We start from the raw sequence: 27,410 nt of genomic DNA, 5'->3' as shown, positions 1-27,410 counted from the left end.
TGGTGGTCACTCATGTAACCTTCTTTTATTTATTATAATTTCATATCGGAAATTGGCCTGTATGTTTCCAATGACTCTATAAAAACTTCTATTTCCTTCGTATGTGGCTTCCTGGCCCAGGAGAGGGCTTCATTTGGGTGTCTGGAACTACCAAAAGCTTCCCAGCTACATACTCTGCCTTTGCGTTGAAGCATCTCAACCGCATCAAGAGTCGTTGGCACCTTAAAGGAGCTTTATTTAAATCATGTATGTTGATCAGTGGCACTAAAGGTTTGTGGTCCGTATGCAATCTGAACGAGCCCAGTCCAACAAGAGATCATGAAAACTTCTCACAGGCCCACACTCATGCAAGGCACTCCTTCTCTATCTGTGCATATTTAATCCTCTGCAGGGGTGAGTGTTCTGGAACAAATAAATGTGTCAGCCAAATGAATAATTTTCTGACCAACATCATTCTTAAGAGCTCGTTTGTGCGATAGCTCTAATAATTGCACAAGCAGGGTATAATTCATGGTTTCATTTTCAATAAGATCAATCTTTTGATCTAAGGCTTGTCAGTTACAAGTGGATTAACCACAAGTTTATCTCCAGTCAAGTCATTGCCTTGCAATATGCTAACACCCTCAAGGGGCAGATTTTACATTGCTCCGATAGTCAATAGTCATGAAACTAACTTTTATGACAAATTAAGATTATGGAGCGGAATGTGAATAAAAGGATTTTGAGAAGAATACTTAATAACAGAATAATAAAAGACTAGGAGAAGCTCCCGTATCCCTTGATATTTTAATAGGGATAGGGTTGGAAGAATCACCAATAAGAGATATTGAATCTTTCGACACGAACAGTTCATAATTCTCTATAACAAAATCAGATGGAGGTCTGATGGGCCCAACTAACGTATTGTTTCCAATAAATGACCATGACATTCGCCTCTTAGTAAAAAGAGCATTTGAATAGATCTATCTTTAATTGGTTGCTTATTTTTTAATTTGTCCAATCAAAATTATGTGCCCTTTTGGTTGCACTATATGCACGTAGGAAGAGATAAGGATGTCTGATTAGTCTTATCGGAAGTTTGATTCATATAAGTTGTGCCAGATTGAATTTGTTAGTACTCACACGAACCTGAGATGGTTTCTTGCTAAACATCTGCTTGGTGGAAGACTTGTTGACCAGTCGAACTGCGTGGGTCATGGAATGGTATTCAGCTGCACTGGCAACATCAGCTAATAGGAGAGATCGCTACAGGGTATTATATTTGTGCGATTTGTTTGAAGACTGCCATAGAGTCCATCTACGAACGACCATTTTACCTTTTGAAAGCAAGAAGCACCAGAATGTGGGTGGTCAATGGATTGCAAACTATGTGAAAGGGAAACAATGTTTCCATCGCTGTACACCACAAACCAATATCAGGGGGTTCTAAATGCACTGAATGAATTAAGCGAACCGTCACACGCCTTCAGGAAACTGGAAACATTGGTTTGGTAAAGTTGAAAAACTTTTGCGTATGCCATAGTTTTCATGTAGAAAATGCAAAAGTAAACTTCTTGGAATCTTTCAAAGATTCATGATATTATGCCATCGATACCAGTTGTATCCGCCGTTAGCAGTGGTTAGGTAAAAGATGAAGATTTTATCAGGTCATCATTTTGGAGGAAAGCACATTAGAGGAAGAGTACATCATTTTTTTAACGGTGTACAAACATCGGGAAAACAATATGGTGCGACAATATTTTTAGAAATTTGGCCCTGACTAGTTTTTATGCTGTATCTAAAACATCGGGCATCAGGCATTATGTTTTACATCGATAAAAACAGAAGATGACATCATCTTGGAGATAAATGCTAGTTGCTCTTTACCAATCAGAATTTAATCCCGAACGCGGAAGCTATGGTCAAGGGACACAGTGCATCACTTTGTAGAGAAAGTTGCGATACCTCCAGGTTGCTTTAGGATTGATACCTCAAACAAAAATGAGAATACCACAAGTTCGTACAACAGCAACAACAACTGAAGAAAAAGACCAGCAATTGAAAGTTAACACTGGTGAACAAGAAGCATCATTTGTTTTTAAACATTTTGTTAGAGCAAATAGTTTCTGGCGCAATGGTGATATTGGATGTTAGGTAGGAAAATGTCTCTTTAATATAATATTGCAAGACTTAGAAGTAAGATTAAATTTCGTAAAGTCCTTCCAGTGAGTACATCACCCATTAAATAAGTTTTTATCTCAGCTGAAAAACGTTCAAATTCCTTTATAATTTTCAAAGAATAAGTCAATGGAAAGTTCGAGTCATGAGGAAAGTGCAAATTCGTCTAGAGAGATGCTGCAAACAAAGCATATTTTTTCATATACAACCTAATATGCGTTTTGTCTTTTGAAGAACGATAGCTGGTAAAATTTCAGAGAACTCAGATTCACACATGAGGAATATTTCGCATTGTTGGAAGAATGTTGGGCAAAATCTGATGAATGTATTGCGAACCCAAACGTAACCAACATCATGATATCAACACAATCTAACACGCAAATTCACCTAGTCATACTAGATTGGACACTGCAAACAAGTGCGTTTATTTTGAATGCAATAACTCCGTCACGACCTGGAGCCATGCCGCTCTTTACAGTAGTAATGTGTAGGTTGAAGGTAATGAAGTCTCTACGTGATCGAGTACTCTTTTCATACTTATGTACGACAGATAACATCGTACCGGAAACGTTGATTGCGTATCATGCCAATATATATCTTCTGGACAAAGACGGATATCCTCTGGTTGAAGTGGAAAACTTCACTGTGTTTTGGCAAATTACAGGCCGTTCTCATTTCATGGGAATTAAAATATACTGTAACAACAAATCTATAGCATCATACCACAGCTGGCAAAACTATTGGTTGGTAAACATTATTTTCATGCAAGGTGACAGTCACCAAAAACATCATCTTTCTTTCCAAACTGTACAACCATTTTATAGATCCAGGCAAAGTCGAACTAGACCAACGTTTCTAATATTCTTCTGAAAATAGTCGTAAAAAAGGGAATCAAACATAAAGCTTCAAGGCACATTTATATTCCATGTCCCTCCAGGCAAGGAGATGAAACACAAGATGGTATGCATTTAGTCGTGGAATGAAATAGAAGTAGTTATGGTTGTAAAACAAATCATTGACAATTCATGAGTCAGAACTGTGGAGCCCGTTGATAAAGAATTTTCTTAGAGAGATGGTTATCATGAATGTATATCTATTTTATATAGTCTCCTTGATTGAAAATGAAGCAGCTTATGCAAAGTCTTTTGTCCACAGAGTCTTTTATGACCTTTCCTTAAGACATAATACTAAAATTTAATGAAGCTGCTTTGCCGTAGCGTCAGTATTCTCCTACTGCTGACAAACAAAATAGAACAAGGACAACAGTATAGAGAATAGTTGAGTAGGTGGTTCTTCCACAAACAGGCAATCGGAATTACCACCTAGATCTTTATCTAATTCCAAACGAAAATTTCCCTACTGACTCTACATCTGTATGGATTAATGTTAAATAGAGTCGGTTTATCTTCAAGATGTGTATGAAAAATATTCTACCTTTTGTGGGACAAATTACTGGATGCATACAACATGCTAAAGTCTTCATTCACTGGCAAATTTTTCCGTCGTCCGTACATGATAATGCCAGGAAACGAGGAATATCACAGAAAGGCAAAATATGTCGTCTGCTACCCGATGAAAATAGGGTCGGTTGTGACTGTCCCGATATGTTAAGTTGCCATTTGAAATTATTTCTAGATAACCTCATCCTTGCAAATCAAGAATGGATGCTTGTTCAACATCTTCGGAAGCATCAGAAAATTATGACCTTTACGACTCACAATGATGCAAAAGTCGCATATATGTTGAATTTTCTGCTTCATACATGATGAAGAGATTATCTTTCGTAAATGTTGCCGAAAGGATTTGTTTAACAATATATTTATTTTTTATAAATAAATTTACATAGATACTGTACGGCGTATTAAACATAATTGAGCATATTTCAAATTCTGATTTTTCTAATTATATGGACATCTGAAACTAAAAACTTTGAATCAATTGTTTTTCACTTTTTCAAGCTATTTTTCATTTTTCTTTGTTCCTTGGAGAAACTTTAATATTTTAAGAAAATTGCAATATTAAAAGAATAGAAGATGATACAATTACAACGTGTATCTTCGATTTTATTAACGAAGTTTCATGGAATGAAAGTTTGTAGAAGTCCATCAAATCTTAACAATCATTAGACGGTTTGATTATAAAAATAAGAAGAAATAGTAAACGTAATCTTAAAAGAAAATTATTTTACTATAGAAAACTGTAACTTTGAGATTTTATGACCCTTGGATATAAATTTCTGTGATTTTGAAGTTTTATTGGGCGCATTCGGTAAATTAAAGTATGTCAATTTTATCTGACGAGGAGTAGTCTAACATGTTATCTGGCTATTTACATTAACAACTTTTGTCTAGATTTTTGGGAAAAATCCATGACAAAAATGTAAATAAAAGGAAGAATCATTAACTGTGTAGTAAATGATGCTTCTTTTTTAATTTGTTTTTTCCTAATCATAATTTGTTCAAACATTAAGTATATTTAGTGTAACTGCTTTTTATTTTAATATGAACTGGAATATATATTTGCAGAACCGTTTGGCATGGTTCCTTCATCCACGTCTCATTCTCCCTCACATGTTATACAATAGACTTAGAAGAAAAAGTAAATGATTTCTTGATAATGTGGATAATCTGAACGCCGAGGACGAAGACTTGACAAGGTTTACGTTATTATATTTACGCTTTCATTTAATTGGATTCATTTTCACATCAATTGAAGAAAGCAAGTACATATGAAATGTGACATTAGCAGCCGTGTGTGTGTGTGTGTGTGTGTGTGTGCAGAGGGCACCATTGTTTTCGATTAGGTGCTGAAGTGCTGAAGTGCTGGGTATAGTCATTGTGAAGAAAGCTTAGAATCAGGAGGAGATCCCGATCAATAGTATGAAGATCCTGGGACAGACGTTCGAGATCTAGACTTGACCCAGACTTCAGGTCTCCTTAGCTATCGAATAGCGGTATTTGTTTACGAATGTCAGGTGATTTGGGGTGCCCTGGACATCACATGTCCAAGACCTTCAGAGGAATGAGGAGCCTTATGTTCTTTTCTAAGCATTCAAAAGTGAGACTATAAGACTGTGTTGCAATATTGAAATAAGATTTTGGTATCAACATATATTTGTCATCATTTGATTATGTTAATTTGAAAACAAAGTATATTTTCACAGAAGAATATGTCACAGTTCGCTTATCATTCTCAGAATTAACACAGATAAAAATATACGCGCCGATAATGTAAGCTGAATCATAAATATTGAACCCAGTCAACTAAAAATATTCAGTAATAAATATTTATTCACCATTTTACGCCAAAGAAATTAGCTTGAATGAAGAATTGTACATTGCTGTATTTATGAAGCCAGTTTAACCATTACTTTACATGTTGTGTAATGGTACGTTAATATCATGAATTTGCATTGTGAAAGCAGTACGGATTCCATCTCAAGCCTGTGGATAAAAAAAAAAAATATAAAAACTGACACACTATGGTATTAAAATTTATATTATTATGGTTTAAAAACCATACTTCATCAGAGAATGTAAACACAGAAAATTTACGTCATATGTGTATATTTTATCTTTCTGTCTATATCTTATTTATAATTTTATGTAATTATTTTACATTTTTCCGACTCTTTGTAACACAAATATAACACAATAGTTGTTATTAATTCGTTAATGTATATTATTTAGAAAATTGTATGTATGTATGTATGTATATATATATATATATATATATATATATATATATATATATATATATATATATATATATATATATATATATATATTAATTACAGCAAAGCGGTATGCATGCTTGGTTTATAATGTATTAATGAGGGTTTACAGTGAAGTTCTTTAAAACATGTAATAATTGTTAAAAATTGCCTTTAAGATTTGAATTTACTTTGTTTCGGAGTTTTCATTCTCCCTGGTAATAACATTGATTTCACACATTTGAGAAACTTATAGTCATACCCATAAGCATTCACAATTTAAAATCCTACATATAATAGACTAGAGTACGAATTGCTTCAGCTTGCCAGACACTATGATCTTTCGAAAGCGAAAGCATCTATCAATAAATACAGAGATAAAGAATACCTAAATTGATTCAGTATTTGGCGGGAAAGTAAAGATTGGATGACCATACTTTATGCTTGTTGGGAAAGTCGGTGTCCGGTTTGATAAAATTTTAAAGACATTACAGTTTTAAAAAACATTTGGAATTAGGAACTAAAGCTTCAACTTCAGAATGAATCGGGGAGGTACAAACACAGAAAGAGGTAAAAGAAACGCAAGTAAAACTGCAGATAGAGAGAGAGAGGAACGGAAGAGAAAGAGATACAAAAAGAGAGGAAATATACACAGAGAGAGAGAGAGAGAGAGAGAGAGAGAGAGAGAGAGAGAGAGAGAGAGAGAGAGAGAGAACGGTTATGAATTAGTACTTGAAATGATTGGACAAAGGTTTGTAGAAAAGAAACTGGACAAACAATGTCGAATTACAAGGAAAAAGAACAACTATCTGATAGGTGGTCGTTAGCCAAGAAGGTTGATTAAGATTACGATATCCTCAGACAATTGAAGAGTTTATTTCCATCCATTGTGATCTCAAGACTTAACTTGATGAGCAAAGGAAGGCTACTATGGAAAATGCTCATCGCGCAGATGATGAAGATTCCTCGAAAAAAATTCATTTTCCAATAAGTATTACTCTTCGCAGGTTTTTCGTTTGGTAAACAGTCATCTAGGTCTCATACAAGTAGATCCAAACTGGTGCAACTTTTAGAACTCAAACGTCTGAAAAGACAGATCAGAAATCCTTATCTCTTCATACGTACATTTATTGGAAAAATAATGAACATGTCATTTCTGATTAATACAGGTAGAAAATCAGCAACATAATGAGTTGTTATTACTAAGGCTCTTCTTTCTAATAGGTCAAGGTCTCATTAGTATATTGAAAAATAACACTTTTGGATAATACCGGTTTGATTCTGTTATGGAAAGGTATGAACCATTAATAACTTATTGATGATTCTCTCATGTCAATTCTTACTACAATTGTTAGGGACACATACGCTTTTCAAATCAATTTTTATTCAGGTGCTTTGCCTTTATCTAGAAATTTTTCTAGTGAAAGTGTTCTTACTTGGGATTAAAGTGTGGCTTTGTTAATGTTCCTCTTCCTTGTGTAAACTAAACATCCAAATAAAGTCTCAGGACCTATGACATACTTAATCATTTATTACTAGACAATGACCTCGCTGGAGATAAGGTCGTAGTTAATCCACTTATAACTGACAAACCTTGTTTTGATCAAAATGTTCAGCTTATTGATTTGTGTCTTGCTTGTGCAGATACCGTCTCTATGGCAATTATCTGACAAATTCTACTACCACTACTGCTGTTGCTGCTAGTACTACTACTGGTATTAATACTGCAATTATAATAATGATGATGATACTAGTAATATTCATTATTATTATATTATTATTATTATTATTATTATTATTATTATGCTTTGAAACCTGCTAGTAAAATTAAATTACTATCTAGAAATTCAATGCACAGGCAAAACTCTATTTTGATTAAGTTTAACCTTGACGCAGGACAAATGATAAATAAATAAATAAATAAATAAATAAATAAATAAATAAATTGTTGAACTTTAAGTTGCATTTGGATGTATAACTTATGCCTGCCTCACTACCTCATCCATACACATGCAACACGGCACTATGGATGCCACGTGTGCATGAACATTTGGAATAACCTTATAACCCGATTATAATTATTGAAAGGGTTCACATTTTTTCAGATTCATTCGATCATTATCACTGTTTTGTCTGTTTTTTTAAAATTTTATTTTTGATTACACATGAATTATATTTATGACATGTATAATCATTTTAAAATAAGTATGCTTTAAAAACTCATTAACATGTCAGTAAAATAGTTTGAACTGAACACCTGGCATGCAAATGTTTGATTAGTTTATTTTAATGGATATGTGTTTTCTGTATTTTTACAAACTTCTGACGACTAGGCTTCTTCAAAATTGTGTACATGTACAGTCACATATGGATGAATTAAATGTATTACAAAATATACATTTAAATTTAGTGTGTTAATATGGAAGTTAACTATATGCATGAGTTAAGAGTACTGATTTTGGATTATTTTCGTAGTTGTTTAGAATCAAAATACATATTTATGGAATTCACCTATATGAGTGCATAATTCCCGCCACTTTGTGTATAGTTGTGTATCCACCTACAGATGGCAAAAATTCAAAGCAGTTAAGTTTTGGAATTCAACCATAAATCGATTACAAAACACACTTATATATCTAAAGCATAGTAAAACAGATCTTCCTCTCCGGAACTTTGCTAAGATACAGATATAACCACAGTTCCTTATAAATAATTTAAAAAAAAATATTTTATGTTAGTTTATTTTGTACTTTTACCTGTATATTATTCAGTGAGCCATGTAGACCCAGGTATACCAAAAAATGTGACAGTATCTTTAAGGTCTTATTGATCGTCTGGCTCGTATATTAACAGCTTTCAGTTACAGACAGTCCAAGCTGAATGTAATTATAAAACATATAATTGTGCAATTAAAATGCATGTATTCATAAGCATCTTGGTTACAACACGAGGAGACGCTTTCGTCACGGAGCACACATCTTTGTATGTTTCTGTCTTGTATTCTTTTTTGCTCTCTTTCCGTGTGGTTTTGTAATGTTGTTGTTCTGGGGGGTTTAATGGTATGTATTGTACTTGAAATGACAGAAGCGTCTCTGACTTGTTATTGTTTTGACAAGAAAAATATATTAAGGATCGTTAAATTATAATTCCTTAAACAGACTATAGATCTATGTAGATCTATGTGCGGGCAATTCTACGCATTTAATATATGAAGAAAAAAATAATGATATTCAAGCACATACATGACATCAAATTTGTGCACATATATACATAGATTCACAGAAATGAATGGTTAGAACCCTACCAAATCCCGAAATGCGGTTTTGTAAGCGGAAATTTAAGTGTTATCCATAATATGGGTTTAGTTGTTATTTTTTGGCATTAATGTGATCATCATCGTTAGTATCATGGATATATGATAGCCTAATTTTATATACGCTTTTTGTCCGCTTCCATTTTTTTAGCAATAACTTGACCGTATACTCGCATCGTGAGTTCCTCGAGACTGTTTCCGTTTAGCACACATATGTCTGGCTCCTCGCAAAGAAGTTCCCACAAGACCATTCTCAATTGTAACATGAATGATGTACAATTGTCTACTGGATCGTCACACAGTTACATCAATAGCCGCTTGTTTGCCTTGTGCACATTAACATAACATATCGTTTTATTGCTTGAGCCTTACGTTGAACGTTGCTTCCGTGTGATCTGCTGCACACTTTGCAACTCTCTGAAAAACGTGATAAGCCGCTCTATAGCACTGTTGTTACGAACGGGGATGTGTAAGAGGATAATGCATACCCCTTGATACATGAATGGGTGCCACATAATTAGTCAACGTCTATTTTTCGTGACCAACGGGTAGGTACTAGAAATTCATCAATAGTGTTTCAATCTACTTTCGCCCTAAGTGCGAACAGGTATTGACACGGCGGTATGTACAGTTGACGAAAAGCACACGCGCATGAGTCAGCCGTAACATTATATCCCGTGTCCTTGGAGATATAATTTCCTTTATCTACGAATCCATTTCAACAGTAAGATACTTCTTTAATTGATTTTCTACCAACCCGTAACTTTGCTTGTTTTTATTCCAAAAGAACCTGCCATTGATATAAGACTACCCAATGATATTAGATTGGGTCCCATTGCTGCTCAAAGTACTCAATTGCCTGATAATAATTTGTTTCCGCCTGCATAGTTTTGTGTTTATTTGTTTCATACTTAACCTAGATCCAAAAGTACATTTTGGATTATTTTGTATATATTGTCCTGTGATAGCATGCCTAACTTGGGAATTTGTCTCTGTAAATATAAGTATTATCTAAGCCTTATACTATCTGATTATTTGATAGTAATATGACGCCAGCTTGAGAGTGCTTATCGCTTTTTACAAATGTTTGCGGGTGCATTTTAGACAAGGAATACAATATAAGTATCACGTACCTGCTGGACTGTTCAAAGGTTAAGGTGTTAGGAGACAGTTTACTCGACTATCAATTACGTAAAGATAACCGAAAAGAAAGGTATCTAATGATATTATCTAAGCCTTATACTATCTGATAATTTGATAGTAATATGACGCCAGTTTGAGAATGCTTACCGATTTTTACAAATGTTTGTGGGTGCATTTTAGACGAGGAATGCAATATAATTATCACATACCTGTTGGACTGTTTGATATGTTTTACAAAGTGGTCCATTGTAAATGTTGCTTTATTAGCATTAAATTGACAACTGCGTAGTTATGACTGATTGTCTGCACACTGGAGACATTAACCTCCAACTCAGAGTCCATACTTAATGTGTGCATTAGAAAAGAATTATAAGGCATTTATCACATAAGATACACTGAGGTACTATCATACCGGAGTTTCAGAACCACGTATTTTAAACCGAACCGTATTCAAATTATATGTAATTATATGCAAATAAATCGGGAAATAATAAATGACTGCGTTTGTCGTGAGATTGTGTGTGTGTGCGTGGGGGGGGGGGGAGAAATTACCTGTGTAGAGTAGTAACTTTATTTGCTGCACGCATTATCGGTCACAAATTAAAATTAAAGATGATGAGCAACTCTTAGCAAACATGATGGGCAACTGTTATTAAAGAGCAATTGTTATCCAGAAATTTAATTTATGTGCTATTTGTAATACGAATAGGCTTAACGGATTAGATGTGTATGGTATAGCCTAATATTACGTTTGGTACGTAATAAGTTAAACGTTGTATTTCATTGACTTAAAAACTGTTATTTAAATGTTTAGGGACAATCTGTTTTACGGAAATTGTATATTTTTAAGCTAAAATAGGCAATTTTATATTGCATTTCAGATCACGACATTGAGAAAGTATTGACAAATTGTGTTGTAATTATATTGTTGCACAAAAACTAAGCAAGATACAACGAACGTTACATTTTTCAAGAAAAGTGGGCCTTACATATAATGGCAAATACGATGCCATGTAATGAGGGCGCCTTTTAGTCTTCCTCGAGTCATACTATACCTATACATGTAACGCGATGGCTATCAAACTTTCCATATTGAAAGTATAGTACTAATAATAGCGACCTGCTAGATGGTATGACTGTCACTATCTTGAATGTTAAACTACATATAGCGCAACGTGTTTAGTTGCAGTGAATATGACATCAATACATTTATAAATACGTGTTTTTTTCTGCAGTGGAGTCAGGTGCGTCTCGAATATCCCACATATAGGGGACGAACTGACACTTACTTCTTAAACACATAGGAGTAGGGATTTTGTGATAGTTTTGCTTTACTTTGCATTTACTTATGTGGTTTTGTGCATGAAGTTTGAACACTGGGGAAATTAGGTTTTAATGTTGTACAGTGTAGTAATTTGCAGCGACATGGGGTACTTTAGAATGTAGGATACAAGAAGGCAGCTTCATATGGTTATATTTAGGCCAATGTCTTACATTTTGTACATTTTGCATTCAACCTATTACTAGGATACTTAGTCACATTGGATACCAAGAAAGTGGCTAGACACATAACATATACTTCAAATAATAAAGTAAAGAAAACAGAATAACAGATTGTGTTTGTAGATACTTATTTTCAGCATGTACATAAATACACGTGAGCAGAGAATATGAAAATATTCCAGACTCTTCATTTTGGGGATCAATATAATGTTCGGGACTGTGTCAATGTCGGCATCATCAAATGCTGCTGATGACCAATACATGCCTTTATAATTAGGGACAACTGTCAAAGTCCATCACGAGTGATTAGAAAAATCTTTTATAGCAAACAATATGTGCAGAAAATGGTCATGTTGAGTTTCTCCAAGCTCTGTGCAAAATCCAACTCTCCTTGTCACTAAATAGAGTATTAAAGTGTGTCAGAGGCATTTCATTTTCGCAAAATATATATTCCATAATGATGTACACTGCATCAAAATCTGCGCTTAAGAATATAGACTCAGATTATTACCGTAGAGATGTGCAGAACCTGGATAAAATCAACATAACACGGCCCTGTACTATATATATTTCGTCTTTTATCATGACGTAAAAAGCCACAACTTAAGCAAACTGCGTAAGGTACCCCAGAATATAATGTTGATAAGAGACAGTAATGAAGTATTTAACCATTCGACCCTCTTTTTTACTTTGATTCCTTCTTAGTTACTCTTTTCAATGATACATACTATATTTTTATGAAATACAAGATGTGATGATGTGAAAGCTAAATGGTTAGTTATTTATGTGATTGACATTCTATATATGCATCAGTCTGTCCACTGTATTTTCGTTGAATGTATTTAATTTGAATTTTCTTTGCAATCTTCAAGATATATAGTTTAGTATGCGGATGAAATTTGGCACGTTTCTTATTAAAATACTAAGGGACACAAAAGCGATTCAGTCTTTTGTTATCAGGTACCTTCTCTTTGTCTAATAAATATTCGTCTAGTTAAAGTGAATGAATTAGGCATCCAACAGTTTACTCTTCTGCCTATCACGCTGAAAGTCAGGGGGCTTTGGGAAGATTACATCAAACTTTGAAGGATATTGATTCCGCCGTATTGCTCTGATACAGGAAAGGATTGGAATTAGTGTGTTCATTTACTATTGTTTGTTGTCAGGGAATCAGTTCAAGAATCACCGAGTTTTTTGTCTTTTTCAATTAGGGTTTGGGCATGCTGTCCGTAGAAGAATCCCATTATTAAAATAGACACTTCTTTCAACCGATGATTCAAAGATTAAAGTATGGATTAAAGGTGTTGGACAAAAAGATAATGCGAAAGGAAATAGAGAACGAATTTTACCTCCATATAACAAAAAATTATTCTTCCTTGCTTTAAAAAGACTGGAAAGTAAACATAATTGTAATGCCCTCACCTTCGAATATAATTCCATGCATATTAAGTACTGTTTACAAATCTGTAAAATTCGGACAATGTATTGATTTTTATTTGTCATAAATAAATATAAAATGAAATTTACTTAGATTCATTAAATATAATTTCGATTAAATCATAGCATTTTCTTAGTCTTTCTTTTCCATAAACACTGGTAAGGCTTTAATTATGTTAAGTATTGATCTTAATAATGTATCACTAATAGGTTAAAATTAGATTATACCTTTAGTACTAATTTAATATAACTTTCTACAGAATTAAAACATTTGGCGGTTTTCCAAGTTAAAAGTAAAGATGTAAGTAGTGAATAGGGATACCCTAGGGACTAGGGACTTCCATGTTAAATTAGAGCGTTGTACCCTGGGGACTATGTAAAATTTAACATTAGAGAAAAAAGTTTGTACCCTAGGGACAATGGAAATTAACATTGGGGAATAGTTCGTGGGACTGTCTAGGGACAAGGGGAATTTAACATGGGGGAATAGATCGTGGGATTGTCTAGGGACAAGGGGAATTTAACATGGGATTTTTTAAAAAAAAAATGAAAAATAAAAAAACGGGTAGGCAATGAAAGTCAAGGTCTTTTCGAGAGATTGGAGTGGCCCTGAAAAGGGCCTTTAGTTTTCCTCTTCTTCTATTTCCTCCACTTCTTCATCAATCCCCCTATCTTTCCTAATAATCCTTTCTTCTTTATTTCTGACTCTGGTAACCAGTCAGGATGGCCCAACTCTCTGAACTTGGTCTGTATCTTCATCCAATTCTGATTTAGCCTCTCAAACTCTGTCTGTTTCTTTTTGTTTTCCTGATCTTTTCTTTCTTTACTCCATGTCTCTTTAATCTTCTCTACTTCTTCCTCCATTACTTTTCTCATCAGATCTTCCCCTTTCTTCATCTTTTCCAACCCCCATTTTACATTCCTCCACTCTGTCCAGTACAATATCTTTTCTAGGAAGCACCGGACTTGGATGACATAATTCAGTGCTTCCTTCAAACTTCCCACTCTGACATAAGGTGGGTCAATGAACCTCTTGACTTATTGACTACTTCTTCTATCATCCCTGCTATGATATCTCTGGCTGCCTTTAGACCTTGAACTTGAATGGTTACCAAGTCTTTCATATCTCCATGCCTCCATTCCTTTTCTATTCTTTCCACAACATATTATACATCCATTATCCAAAAATAGATGTCTCTCAGTAGATTAAATAAAACTGATACTTGAGTCATTTTGTCTCGGTTATTCCGTAGAATGGTGAGAATGACGAACACTGTGGGTTCTTATACGAAAAACGCGGACGTGAAGGAAAACATCCCCTAAAACCCAAAATTACCTAGATCATCACTTAAAACGCGCGGACGTGAAGGAAAACATCTCCTACTTTTCTCATATTATCTACTATTCACATACGCGAAACAGCAATAAACAGACCCAAAATCTACTATCCACACACGCAAAGCATTAAAATGAAACCCAAATCTACTATCCACACAAACTTACTTGATCACTTACAAAACCCAATAATCTACTATCCACACAAACGTACGTGAGCGCTTACAAACACATACACTCACACTAGGCAAAAAAGAGTCAGTGTTTATATTCACACTACTCTACATACACACATTGGCAAATCGATTACTATTTCTTTTCTAGAGTATTGGGTAGCCCTGAAAAGGGCTGTTTGTTTTGAACTCCAGGGTACCTGGTTAATGGTTGCACCTCCCCGGTCTGGCACCGCAAACGCATCTTCTACTCCAATCTCCTTTCACTCTTTTTTGGGGGAGTGCAGAGGCGGAATGAGTGGCTTCAAAATCCCAATCTTCTGTCTCTGGGATGCTGAAATTTCCTTCTTGTGTCTGTGGTACAGCCATTCTTCTCTCCTTTTCCTCCTCTTCTTTTTTTTCTTCTCTCCTCCTCTTATTTTTTTCTTCTCTCCTCCTCTTTCATCCTTCCCTCTTCGACGATGGCCTCCGCAGCCAGTTTATTTAGTATGAGCCTGGCATATTCCAGGTGCACATGAAGTTCCAACAGTTTCGCTAGCCTTCTGCTCATTCTGTAGTGTTGATCAATCAACAAGGGTAGCTAGACTGCTGAGCGATTTTCAATTTATAGTTAAAGCGCGGACGTGAAGGAAAACATCCCCCTAAGACCCAAAACTTATATTACCTAGATCATGACCAAACAACGCGCGGACCTAAAAGAAACACTCACTCACTTTTTATACTACCCATCACTATTCTAAAATTTTTTAATTAAACCAATAATATACTATCCACATACTTAAATCAGTCAAATCAAACCCAAATCTACTATCCCCACACTTTAAACAACAAAAAAATTATCATAATCTACTATCCACACAAACGTACCTGAGAGCTTACAATCACACACACACTTTCTAAGCAAGAAAAACAATTCATGTGCTTATACACGCACTTCTATTTTTTAACTTATTATAGGCAGTCGATAGTTATTTCTTTTCTAGAGGTTGGGGTAGCCCTGAAAAGGGCTGTTTTTTGTGTGCGAAGTTGAAGCTAGGGCGATCTTTTATATTCTAAGAATGCGACGTCCTCTGACGATAGGCTTTCTGACGATAGGTCTGCTTCTTCGGAAAGAGAAGAAGAACTCTTTGGTGTCGATACGACAGTCGCCAAAGCCTCTGTCAGGTTCAGGTTGCTGCTGATGTTGTTCCTGCTGTTGCTGCTCTCTCTGCTGCTTCTGAAGTCAGTACTTCTATGTCCATTCTTCTTTCTCCCTGTTCATTTCTTCTCTGAAGAGCTCTTCTATCAGGTCTTCAGTGACTTTTAACATTCTCACATTCTATAACTCTTCCGGCTTCGGTATCAGACTGTGTCTGACCCTATGCAAATTCACGTAGGCTTCATTTAGCTTAGCTAGTCTGGAGCACATCTTCGTAGGAGGATGAGTCGACAATGGATGGTTAGACTGAAGACTACCCCGGTTTTTAAAGTCAAAGCGCAGACGTGAAGGAAAACATCCCTACACGGTTTTCGAGTCGGACCGTTCAATGAGTGTCATGAGAGGGATAGAGAGAAGTCAAAGAGCATGAATCAAAATTCTTATAGCCAAATAAAAGACAAAGGCATTTTTCTTCAAAACAACTTGTTTTTGAATTCAAAATCACTTAACACTAACAAACAACTATAACATTTTTAACAATAATCAAACAATATAACATCGAACATTTTTTCAAATACCAAACATTTTTTTAAAACTAACACATTATTTTGGACAGGGTTGACAACGTTGTGAATGAAATTGTGATTTCCACTGTTGGAAGTCATTTGGCCATTGATGAACACTACGTTTCCTAGCTTGAGACAAAAGATAAGCATAATGGTCACAAAACCATCGATCTACTTTCACATCGTTTCTTGAAGAAGAACGAGGATCAAAATGAGTCACTAAATGTTCTAAGGAATAGCCCAGGCTGCGATGATGCAGAAAATATACACGATATTGTCCACACACCAAGGAATCTGTGCCTTGTAATTTCACATTATTGAATCGGGTGGTCTGAGCATTTCTTCTCATAAAGTCAATGATATCGTCTTCCAAAGGGGGCAATCCATACGAATCGAAATATTCCACACATCCTTCTTGAAGAAAGTAGACGGCTACCCAGTGAGTTCATGGGAGATGACTGTCGTCCGAATTGATCACATAAGCTTGATGGTCTTGAGGTTTGCGATGAGGGAGTTCATCTTTAGCACATACGACCGGATTCCAAGAAGCAGAGTAGGAACTGTGGTTCAAAAGATAATAAAGTTCCCAGGTATCCATTTATTCGTGAGGTTTTTTTCTTCACAGGTAATGATAAGTGATCAATTCGATCCTGACTTTTTGCTTGAAAATGTCTGACAAGTAAAAGGCATTTGGCTTCGACTTCTTACTCTGGTCAAAGAGAGATTCGATGCGACGGCACTCCAGAGACGTTAATGGAGGAGAAGAATGTTTATCCAAGCCTTTATACCACTTGTTCAACACGAATTCTATTTCGATGTGACCGCAAGCTTTGTCCAGATATTCGTCCAATTTTTCTTCTTGACTCAACATCAGACATTTGTCTTGTTGAATTTGACTGGGATGATCGTTGTGACATCTATAGCACTCTTCCTTGATCAATTCTTTCATTATATCTGCCAGGAATGTAACAAAACAGGAGACTAAATGGGCTTCTTGTTCTGGCCATCTCGACTTCATCATGATAACTTGTTCGTCTTGGGATTCTTCTTCTTTTTCTTCCATGGTCTCCTCACATTCCATCTCTAAAGTTTCTCCACTAGGTGAAGAGGGATAACAGTCTTCCATGGCTTCTAATAATCTAGAATGACTTCTCTTAAACTGTTGATTTATATCGTATTGTCAAATTCTGCATATAGAATGACGTTCACTGTGTTTTCTGGGGGACTCGCAAAATGAAGTTCCACACGAATCTGGCCGGATTTTATAGGGTGGAAATGTCCCTCGTCACTACCTTGGTCTGGAGTGAAATCAAAAGCCCACAAAGCGTAGCCTCCTGCATAATCCTCGTATGATATACCGTGACTGGTGTTGGTTCCTAACTGACCGGTGGCTTCGTACAGGGACAAGTCCGATCTCAAGTAATTGTTCGCGGGCTCAAATTTAGGTTCGAAGGGTCGGGTACACAAGGTCTTGCCATCGCGACTGACTTCGATTTTGGACACTTTGTAATGTTGAAACTCAAAAGGATTTTCATGGTAGGCTCCGTTAAAGGCTGAATTCTTGACGATACCAACAATCAAACGCTTGGGTAACTGTCCTTGGAACAGATGATCCTCGATCATGGATCGCTGTCCAGCAGGAATAGTGAACGTTTTCACTCCCACGCGTCGGATCGGATACTTGGCGGTCGTTCTGCTCAAAGTGTGACTGATGTCGTTACCCACTTTAGCTAACACTTCCACGCGTCGTACGTAGAGTCTGGCTTCTTCGATTTTGGTTTTGTAAGTGGCACCATTAGCAGCCATCAAACGGAAAGCTGCACTGCTACGATTCAGTTTCAAGCGGACATCCACACCGTTCAGCAAATGCTTTTCTTGTAACCATATGTCCAAATGCAAACGATCCATCAGTTCTAAACTACGACTTAGTGCAATTTTCGTTCGTCGTTCTACAAATCCCGATGAATTTGTAGCATCCCCAGCAACTGTAATGCTGTTGAATGTAGTCGCTTTGTCAGGTTTCCATACCACGCAAGCATCCAAATGAGTGTTCTTGGCTTCTTTTCCGTACGTCAAGAGATTTTCCAGGTATGCTTGGTAAGGGTAAGTATCCATGCTGCTGCTGACCAGCTTGTTATTCAAGTACAAATCCACTTCGCTGAACAAGGAATGCATGAAATTATTGACGGCAGCTACTACATCATCGCCGTCTATGGGACCGTTGTCCGCTTCGGCTACTTTGACTTTCAAGTACAGGTAACTGCTATTCAGATCGATGTAATCTTCGGGTTGTCCTTTGATTTCAAACTCGATGGGAGCTGAATCCGTCAAAGAGGAGACGGGATGAAATTCCACCCATTGGGATTCTTGCATGGTCATCATGGTAGGGGGCATGGCAAACAGATCCAGTTCGGACTTGGAACAGGCGCAAGACTCTCGGTGCATCATTTTTTCTGTTTCTCAATAATCGAAAACGTCTAAGTCTCGAACGGTTCTTCTTTTCTTTGTCTTTCTAGCTTTAGACGTGTGAAGTCTGGTGAAAGGGTGTTTTCTTCGTCGTCTCTTTCTGCCTTGTCCTTGCTGTGGCGTCAGGGAAATAGGAATGCCTGACTCGGTAGCGTGCAAGGCATTTATAGGTGTTTCTCGTCGGCCCAAATGGTCTTTACCCGTTTGTAGCAAGACATTTTTGCCTGCCCTCAAGAAAGCTTCTTTGGGGTTTTGTTTGTCGATGATGACATTTTGGAGAAATTCTTTGCCTTGCGTCAGTGCCGCATCTTTTAAGGCGTGCAATCCGCGTGTCACCATCGGTTTCAACACCGGAGCCACCGAACGAAAGGCTGATTTTAATATATCACTCAAACCGTGTTCTCGCTGTCGAGCAACCCCTCGGTACACTGGATACATGAGTTACGACTCGTGAGAGAACCGTTTTCGAAAATGGAGTTTCACCGTGACTTTCCCTTTGGTGAATGGAATATTTTGTTCCAGATCTCCTTTTATAGCAATGTTGACCGTGTCCAAATAAGACTTGCTGACGGGCAAATAGTGAGGATGTACAAATTCGCGGTGGACGTGATAAGTGTTTCCACCTTCCACGTCAGCGTTCGTGGCAGAATCCACTTTGAAAGGAATGACACGCAGTAACGGTACGGAGGTGTGTCCCACCACGTTGTACTCCACCACATCGGAGTACACAAAGATCAAATTCAGTCCTTGGTTCAGTTCTACCGGGGAACGAAATAACCTGGTAAAAGAATCGTTGTGGTAAATGACTGATAATTCGTTTTTCTTGATCATGACCGTTCTCATGTCCATGTCCCCGCCCAACATGTCAAACAATTCTGGACAAAATAAAAAAGACACGATTTTACCCCCGTCAAATTTCATCAGGAAGCGACGAGCTGCTTTGTGGTACTCCAGAGTGACACTTTTTTGACACTTTCCAAAGCTTTCAGAAACACGACATTAAATCTGGAGGCAATGGTGCTGACCAAATGTTGACCACTAAAATAATAGCCTTGGGGAATAAACAAGTGGTAGGACCACTTTTGAGTTTTATCATGATAGGATTTGTAATTATATTTGACGTGGGTATCCAAGTACTTTTGCATTTGCTCCTCATGAACTTCCACCGTAAAAATATTTTGATTAGAAAGGACATTGAGGACTTGAGTCGGGTGAATGATTTCTACCAAAGCCACTTCCCAATGGGCTTCATGATCTAATTGGATGGCCTGAGGTAATTTGGCCGTGTAACAGCACAACGTGTTCTCGGGAAACACCTCCATGGAACTGTCACTGGGTAACGTTAAGTAAAATTGGTTGTTATTGTTCATAATTCCAGAGTTCTGTGGCTGTCCGAGGGGTTAATGGAAGTCAGAGGCGTGTTTCCGCCCAAAATGGGGTTATTGTTGTTGGAGTGGTGACTGGTACTGGCACTGGACACAAGGTTCCCGTTGTTCCCGTTCGAGGTGAATTTCAGGGAGGAATTAGGAAACAGGTAACCGATGAAACTGCTTAATAAAATGGTCCACAATTGTTTGTCTCCTTGTTGCAAACTCAAATTGGCAATGGGTGCCCCGATGACACAATACACCACGAAGATTTGGCAGAAAAGGACGATTTGCGTTTTAGGCACACGTTCTCCACACCACACCCACAAGGGTTGTTTCTGTAAATCTTGCAGAGAAGAGCTAGGTGAAGGAGTGGTCGCCGTAGCTGCGTCTCTGTGAAAGGCTATGATGGTCACTTCATTTTATAGTCGATGACTTGCGAAGCATCGATCCAAGAATCAAAACTGGGTGGATATCCTTTCCAACGTACTTTGACTTCTTTGACACGTCGTTTGCCCACTTTACGGGTTCTGCGTTCGAGAATGCTTTCGATGTCGTACACGTCGTCTTCTATTTTGGTGACACGTTGTAACTCGGGCAAATAAAACGTTCCTTTGAGCACTTCTCCGTTCATGACTTCCAATTTTTCGGCAGGATGACGACCATGCACTCATTCAGTGACACGAAACAATTCGGTAGTTCAGTTACGTAAGTAACCTTTGTCGAAAGTGAGTTTGGTTTTGCCAATGCGCACACAATCTCCTACGGCCAACACTCCACTTTTCTTGGGGACAGCCCTCGTCGGGGACATACCAAACAGGCGCTCAAACACCAGCACTTCGTTTTTGGGAGTCACTTCTTGCGGGGCACGTCCAATGCTTCAATGGTAAGATTGGTTGTACGCTAGCACCAGGTGCGGTAAGATGTCGATGTACTTCAGAGTGTTTTGATGCGTAAAATATTTCCACATGAGTTCTTTTAAAGTGCGTTGAAAACGTTCCACGATGCTGGCTTTGGTTTCAGGATTCTCGGTGGTAAAAAATGAATGTCACGTTTCTTTAATTCTTTTTGGAAAGCTTGGTTCAGAAATTCGGCACCTTTGTCCGTTTGCCATCGAAGAGGGTGACGACCGCTTTGTTTCAACACTCGTTGCAGGGCTCGCACTAACTCACTGCTCGATTTGGAAGTCAAGGGTACGATCCAAGCAAATGTGGAAAAGACGTCGATGACACAAAACCAATATTTGTAGCCGCGATTGTAGCTGGCCAAATGAGAGACATCAGCTAAATCGGCTTGCCATTGATGATCGATGCCTTCCACTCGGGTGCGACTTCTGGAAAACTTGCGTCGAATGGGTTTGTGTAAAGTGTAAGTAGCTTGTTCTTGTAACCATCGTTGCACTTGAGGTAAACGGAGACTTTTCAGTCGCGTTTTGGCAGCACGATACAATTTTTGAACTCCTGCGTAACCTGCAGGATGGGAGGGATCGTAGTAAATGCTGGCTAACACTTTCTCCATTTTTGTTTCTTAATAAGGCACCCACTCTTCGAGGATGCTACTTTTGGAAACGGATTTACGTGTTCGATGGGCTACGGGAGTAGATGTCGAAGGTAGTGGTGGTGGAGGTGACAATGGAATGGCTTTGGTCTTCTTTTCTTTTTTCACTTCTGGTTTCCCTTCTTTCTTTGTCACTTCTGTCGAAGGAGGAGTGGACATCATCTTTTTAACCCAAGCTTTCATTTCTTCTCGTTGGGGTTTGGGGACGGGGTCAACAAGGATGCTGCAATCTTACTAGAAAGGGGAGCTGCTGACGGTGTTTGAAACACTTCTGGTATCTCTTCTTCCTCAGGCCTTCGTGGGGTAGCATCTCTGGTGACCCCTGGGGATGGTAATAGTGGTGGTGGTGGTGATGGTGTGGGGGATGGACTTTTCATCAAGGTCTTAAAATCTTTCAGAGTGGGAAGAGCTGTTTCGTCTAAAGCTTATAGTTATAGTCGTTGCAAGAGTTGACCGTACTTTTGCGATATTTCTGTTTCGGACAAATCTTGGCGATTCATCAAGGACTGCAATTCGTGTTGTAACTGGGACATCTCAGTCAAATTGGGATTGGGAGGTAAATGCGGGGTGCGTTGTTCTTGCCAACGATGGTATTCCATCCATCGTTTGTAAGGCACTAAAGCTAGTTTTCGTCCTTCCATGGGATGTCAGAGGTCGATTCTGAGATTTTGGGACTTCCGAGGGCCTTTTTATCTTGCTCCCACCAGTCCTCCCAAAACAGGTTCCCAAGACTCCTTTCAGTAATGGGCCTAACAAGAGGGGTACAATTCCTCCACGTTGAACCAACATCTTCTTCTTTTGACGAAGGGGGATTTTCTTTTGAACCATTTGGCGCAGAACGTGACGATGTTTGCCTAAGCATTGTTTCTGGTGTTATGACAAGGGGATCGTCCCTTTCAAGACGTTCAAACAACATTCGCACACGGTATCGATGACCTCTTTGGAGGCCGACTGAATGAGTTTTTTTTCGTAGGGGTGGAGAAGCTTTGGACAGGACAGATAACACGTCCCCATGTTTGATTAAACGTGGAGGCAGTCCTTTCCTTTCCTTTCCTTGGGGTTTAGAAGAGGAATGTTTTCTGGAGGGTGACATCTTTGCTTGTGGGTTCCGGGACATTCACGAAACAGACACTAACGTCGATGACTTAACACACGCCCTTTTATCTTTTTTGGGGGGGACTATCGCTTTGTGATAAAGGTGACAATGTTTTTTCCAAAATCACCCAGGAATCCTCCCCTTTGTTGACGCCTCTTTTTCTTGGAACGAGTGTGTCTTTTCTTAGGGTAACATAGATGTTTGGCTAAGCGCTTTGTCGGATGACGAGACTGCCTTTGTCTCTTTCTTTTTTGACTTCTTGGAGGTAACATCTTTTGGAAGTTCACTGATACCCCTACTTGGTCGTAGGTCTTTTTTATACTGGAACCCGTCGCCACTGATTGTCTTTGCGTCGTATCAACTTGAGGACAGGCATAACACGTCGTGTAGGGCTACGCAATGGACTAAATCGAGCCAGTTCTTGCTTGGACAAATCCAGTAAACTTTGTAACATGCCCGATCTCTCTTGGACTTTGTGAGCCGCGGCCACTGCTGCTAAATTGGAGGGTCCTGCCACTGGGGAAGTTCTTTTCTCTTCTTTTTCTGGGGGCTTTTCTTTTTCAGGGGTGGTGACTGGTAAGAGGAGGGTCCCGCCACTGGAGATGTTCTTGGAGACAGGGGACTCCTTGGGGACCTGGTCTTGCCACCGTGGCTCTTTTTCTTTTTTTGGGAGCTTCGTTTGACTTTTTGTTTCTTGGGGAGAACTTTGGGAGCATTAGGTTCCCATCTTAAGAGAGAGCGAATGATGACCCCTCCTAGAGTACCGCTCCCTCCAGGTTTCAAAATGATTTGTTTTTTGGTTTGAGTGTCGATGTGGGGATCGGCCAGTTGGGTCAAAGCGACTTTGTTTCGATCGAAAAAGCGTTTGGTTTGATGAGGAATCTGAATGATCCCTTGTAGTAATTGATGTGCAGTCACCGTGAACCATCGTAAGACTTCTTCGAGACTAGCTTCTAAGACACGAGCCCGTATTTGTGGATTTTTGTCTCGACTGATGCCATACAAGGCACGAATCAATTTGACGGGAAGACGCGACTGAAGGGACGTCATGTTCAAAATGTGTGAGACAGACGAAAAGTGTCTGAGGTTTTTATAGATTTTTTTAGAGTGAAATTAAGTCGAGGACGGAGACGTGTACAGGACAGGCCCTCCGTCTTGGTACCAGTGGTGAAACAAGTGGGTACGAAATCATCGGGGGTAGTAGGTTTCAAATCGACGAGTAAATAGGCGTGTGGTGTTTGAGTGGCATCGTCGTACGCCTGAGTCAGTCAAGGCTTTCCTAACTGTTTGGCTAAGACTTGCACTTGCGATTTATCTCGAAGGCTTTTAAACAAGACCACGTAATGCGCATTGAGACTGATGGTGCGATGGGCTTTACTTTGTTGAAACAAACTTTGAGTGATGTAAACGACAGTGGCATTACGGTGATGCCCTTTGCGCGTAAACCACAGTTTAATTTCTTCTTCGTCTTCTCCTAACATGTCGTCGAAAATGACCAAATCGGTTTGACGGGAGTCAGAGACGATGCCATCGTCTTCTTTAGGAATGCCTTCCACAAACACGATGGAATCGCCTTGACTTTCTCGCAAGAGGCTGTACGCCGATTGTCACTCTTTGCAACACCACACGATGCGTTGAGGTGGACGATCGATCAAATGATGTTTATGTTCGATCAAACGTTTGACAAATTCGGTTTTGCCTGAACAGCTAGGTGCAGCAATGAGCATATTAAAGGGATGGCGAAGATACAAAGCTTCCCAACTGGCACGATTTTAGTGTTTGGCGATGACTTTGACAGTAGAGGAAGAGTGAGCAGAGACAGCAGAAGTAGCCATGGTGTTAGGAATGTCACTTGTGACACGAAAACAGACAAGTCAAGAGTTTATATACTTTTTTCAGGACACGTTTATTGAATGTTTTAAACATGAATACGAAAGACAAAAATACATAAAAGCCAAAGACTTAAGTACAACGATAAAAGGCACATCAAAATCATCAACGTGGAATAGAAACAAGCGTCTGTACAACACGTTTTGGGTAAAGTTCTGACCTGTTCTACATGGGGTAAGGTCACACAAGTGTCCTCCCGAGAGGGTCTTTCAGGCATGTCCACGACAGTCCTGTCCTGGGTGAATGTTCTTCTTCTGGCACCGTCACTAACACAGGTTGAAAAGTGACTTTTTTCCTTGAACAACTCTCGTGCATACTGGGCCACTTCTTGGGTCCAAGCCTCAAAATCCTATTCTTTCCAGGCACGGACATCTGTCCAATGGGGGTGTAAGTCACAAGCTACACACACATCGTCATACACGTCTTCGGCAGCTAAAAGTTGACGAATCTTTTTTTCCCGGTCGAGAAGTATCCAGATGAAAACGCAAGGCTTTGAGCAAAAGGAGTCTTTCGTGACCATTTAAGACCATTTGGGTGGTAAGTTCTGATCGTAGAGAGTCCACAAGGAATCGGCTGGTAAACGAAATCCCAGAAAACAAGCCACTAAGACACACACCACTTGTCGACCCAAATTGAACGGATATAGTTCTTGTAATAATTGATGGTAATGATCCACGGTTTGAATATGGTCATTGAGTTCCTTCCACGGAATCTGTTCAATCACTTGTGACATAAGCCGTGGCATGGATTCCTGTTTTTCTATTCTCTTTTCTTCGGAAGCAATACACGTACATTCTACCCAGATTTCGTTCTCCAGTAGGAAATCTCGAATACTGTAACCTACAGTTCAAACTTCGATTAGAAGTTTCCTCTTCCACGTAATAGACCTTGGGAATCCTTTAATTCGTCTTCCTCAATGCTTTGCTCTAGGTGAATCTCGAAGTAACCAAAAGATGAATATTTCGTTTATTCACTAACTCACTAACAAGGTCTGACCACTGAAACAATTTCTGACGAATCGGTTCTCTTATACCATTCAGGTACCAGTGGTTAAAACACCGGTGACGTAACGGATGCAACTGTTCTTTACGTTTCACTTGTATTTTGAGCAGCTCTCGGTAAATGCGTTCTCTACGCTCCACAGGCAAGCCCAAAATGTTCTCTTGTAAAGTATCCATAAGTATATACACTGTTTTTAGAATCACTGGGTGGTGGCCAATGGCGTCGTTTACCTTTGTGACTGATGTAATGTCCACTCATAATCAGTCTTCTTATACTTCGGAAAAGAGCATAATTTAAAAATCGAGAAATGACTTTGCGTTTGCGTTTCACTTGTGTTTTGATCAGTTCTCGGTAAATCCTTTCTCTCAACTCCACAGGCAAGCCACGAATGTTCTCTAGCAAAGCATCCATGAATAGGTCAGTCAGTACAATTCACAATCTTCTCCTATGGCAAAACTAATCCACATAGTAAGTAATTTCTGACCACTACCATTCAGGGTAACGTCCAAGAATCTCACTGAACTCCTTTGATGTAAACGGTCTAGAGTGATATAATAGGACGAATGCACACTTGACCCAGAGAAATCTAACACATTGATAAATTTTTTTTCACTTTCCTCTTGTGAATTTCGCGGCACAAAAGTTCTACAGTTACCCATTGAGATTTCCTGCCAAACTTCCTTGTAAATTTTCTCTTGCGGTTCTTTAGGTAATGATTCAATATCGTTTTTGAAATGAAGTTTAAATACTGGTCTCGGTGATGTCCAACATTTGACTCCTAGCCAATCTGGTTTCTTCTTCAACGACATGGTAAGTTCCTTCAATGACTCGGTCCCACTAAGGGTAAGTAATGACAATTCGGTGACCATCGAGCATGTTCTAGGTAGGCCGAATCTTGTGGTTCCCAGTGGTGAAGTGACACACTGCAACTGAAGCACTTGACTTTATCCCCTTCGCCCAAGTAGAAAAATCCGGCTCTGGCTAATTCTTCGGGGTCGGTCCTCCCAGATACTTAGGCCATTTTCCTTTGAACGATTGAAGACGATTTTTAAAGTCGCAGTATGCCAACAAACGCACAGGAAACGAATATTCGTCTTTCACAGGTTCGTTTCGATGAGGGTTGGGTGACATTGACAGAAATTTGCTCAAGGCTGGATGACATCCGTAGGGGGGGGGGTAGACGTGAAGGTGGACATTCACCTTTAAAACGAAACCCAGTAAAGTGTCCAAGAGGACGAGCGGCATCGCTTTCGCATCCCTCAGGTTTGACACGCACAGCATCACTTTCCATGATAGGGGTAGTGACACTAAAGTTCCCATGATGCTTTAAGGCATCGCTAAGGTCACAGCGTACAGCATCGTTCCCATCGCAAGGCTCATAATCGCATACCACATCAGAAGCCCCACACTTGAATCGTGCCTGTCTGAACTTCTTTTGTGTTTCTCTGAAAGTATTCATTTTGTTCGCTTGGTCTTGGTAGTCACAATGAACTATCGATCTTGACCATAGCCCCTTTTAATACTAGGCGCAATGCAGTCTCAACCTTGTACATCG

Source organism: Sinohyriopsis cumingii, unplaced genomic scaffold, assembly GCF_028554795.1.
Source record: "Sinohyriopsis cumingii isolate HCF-2022 unplaced genomic scaffold, ASM2855479v2 utg001437l, whole genome shotgun sequence".
In the NCBI taxonomy this organism is placed as follows: Eukaryota; Metazoa; Mollusca; class Bivalvia; order Unionida; family Unionidae; genus Sinohyriopsis; species Sinohyriopsis cumingii.
This window is presented reverse-complemented; position numbering follows the sequence as displayed.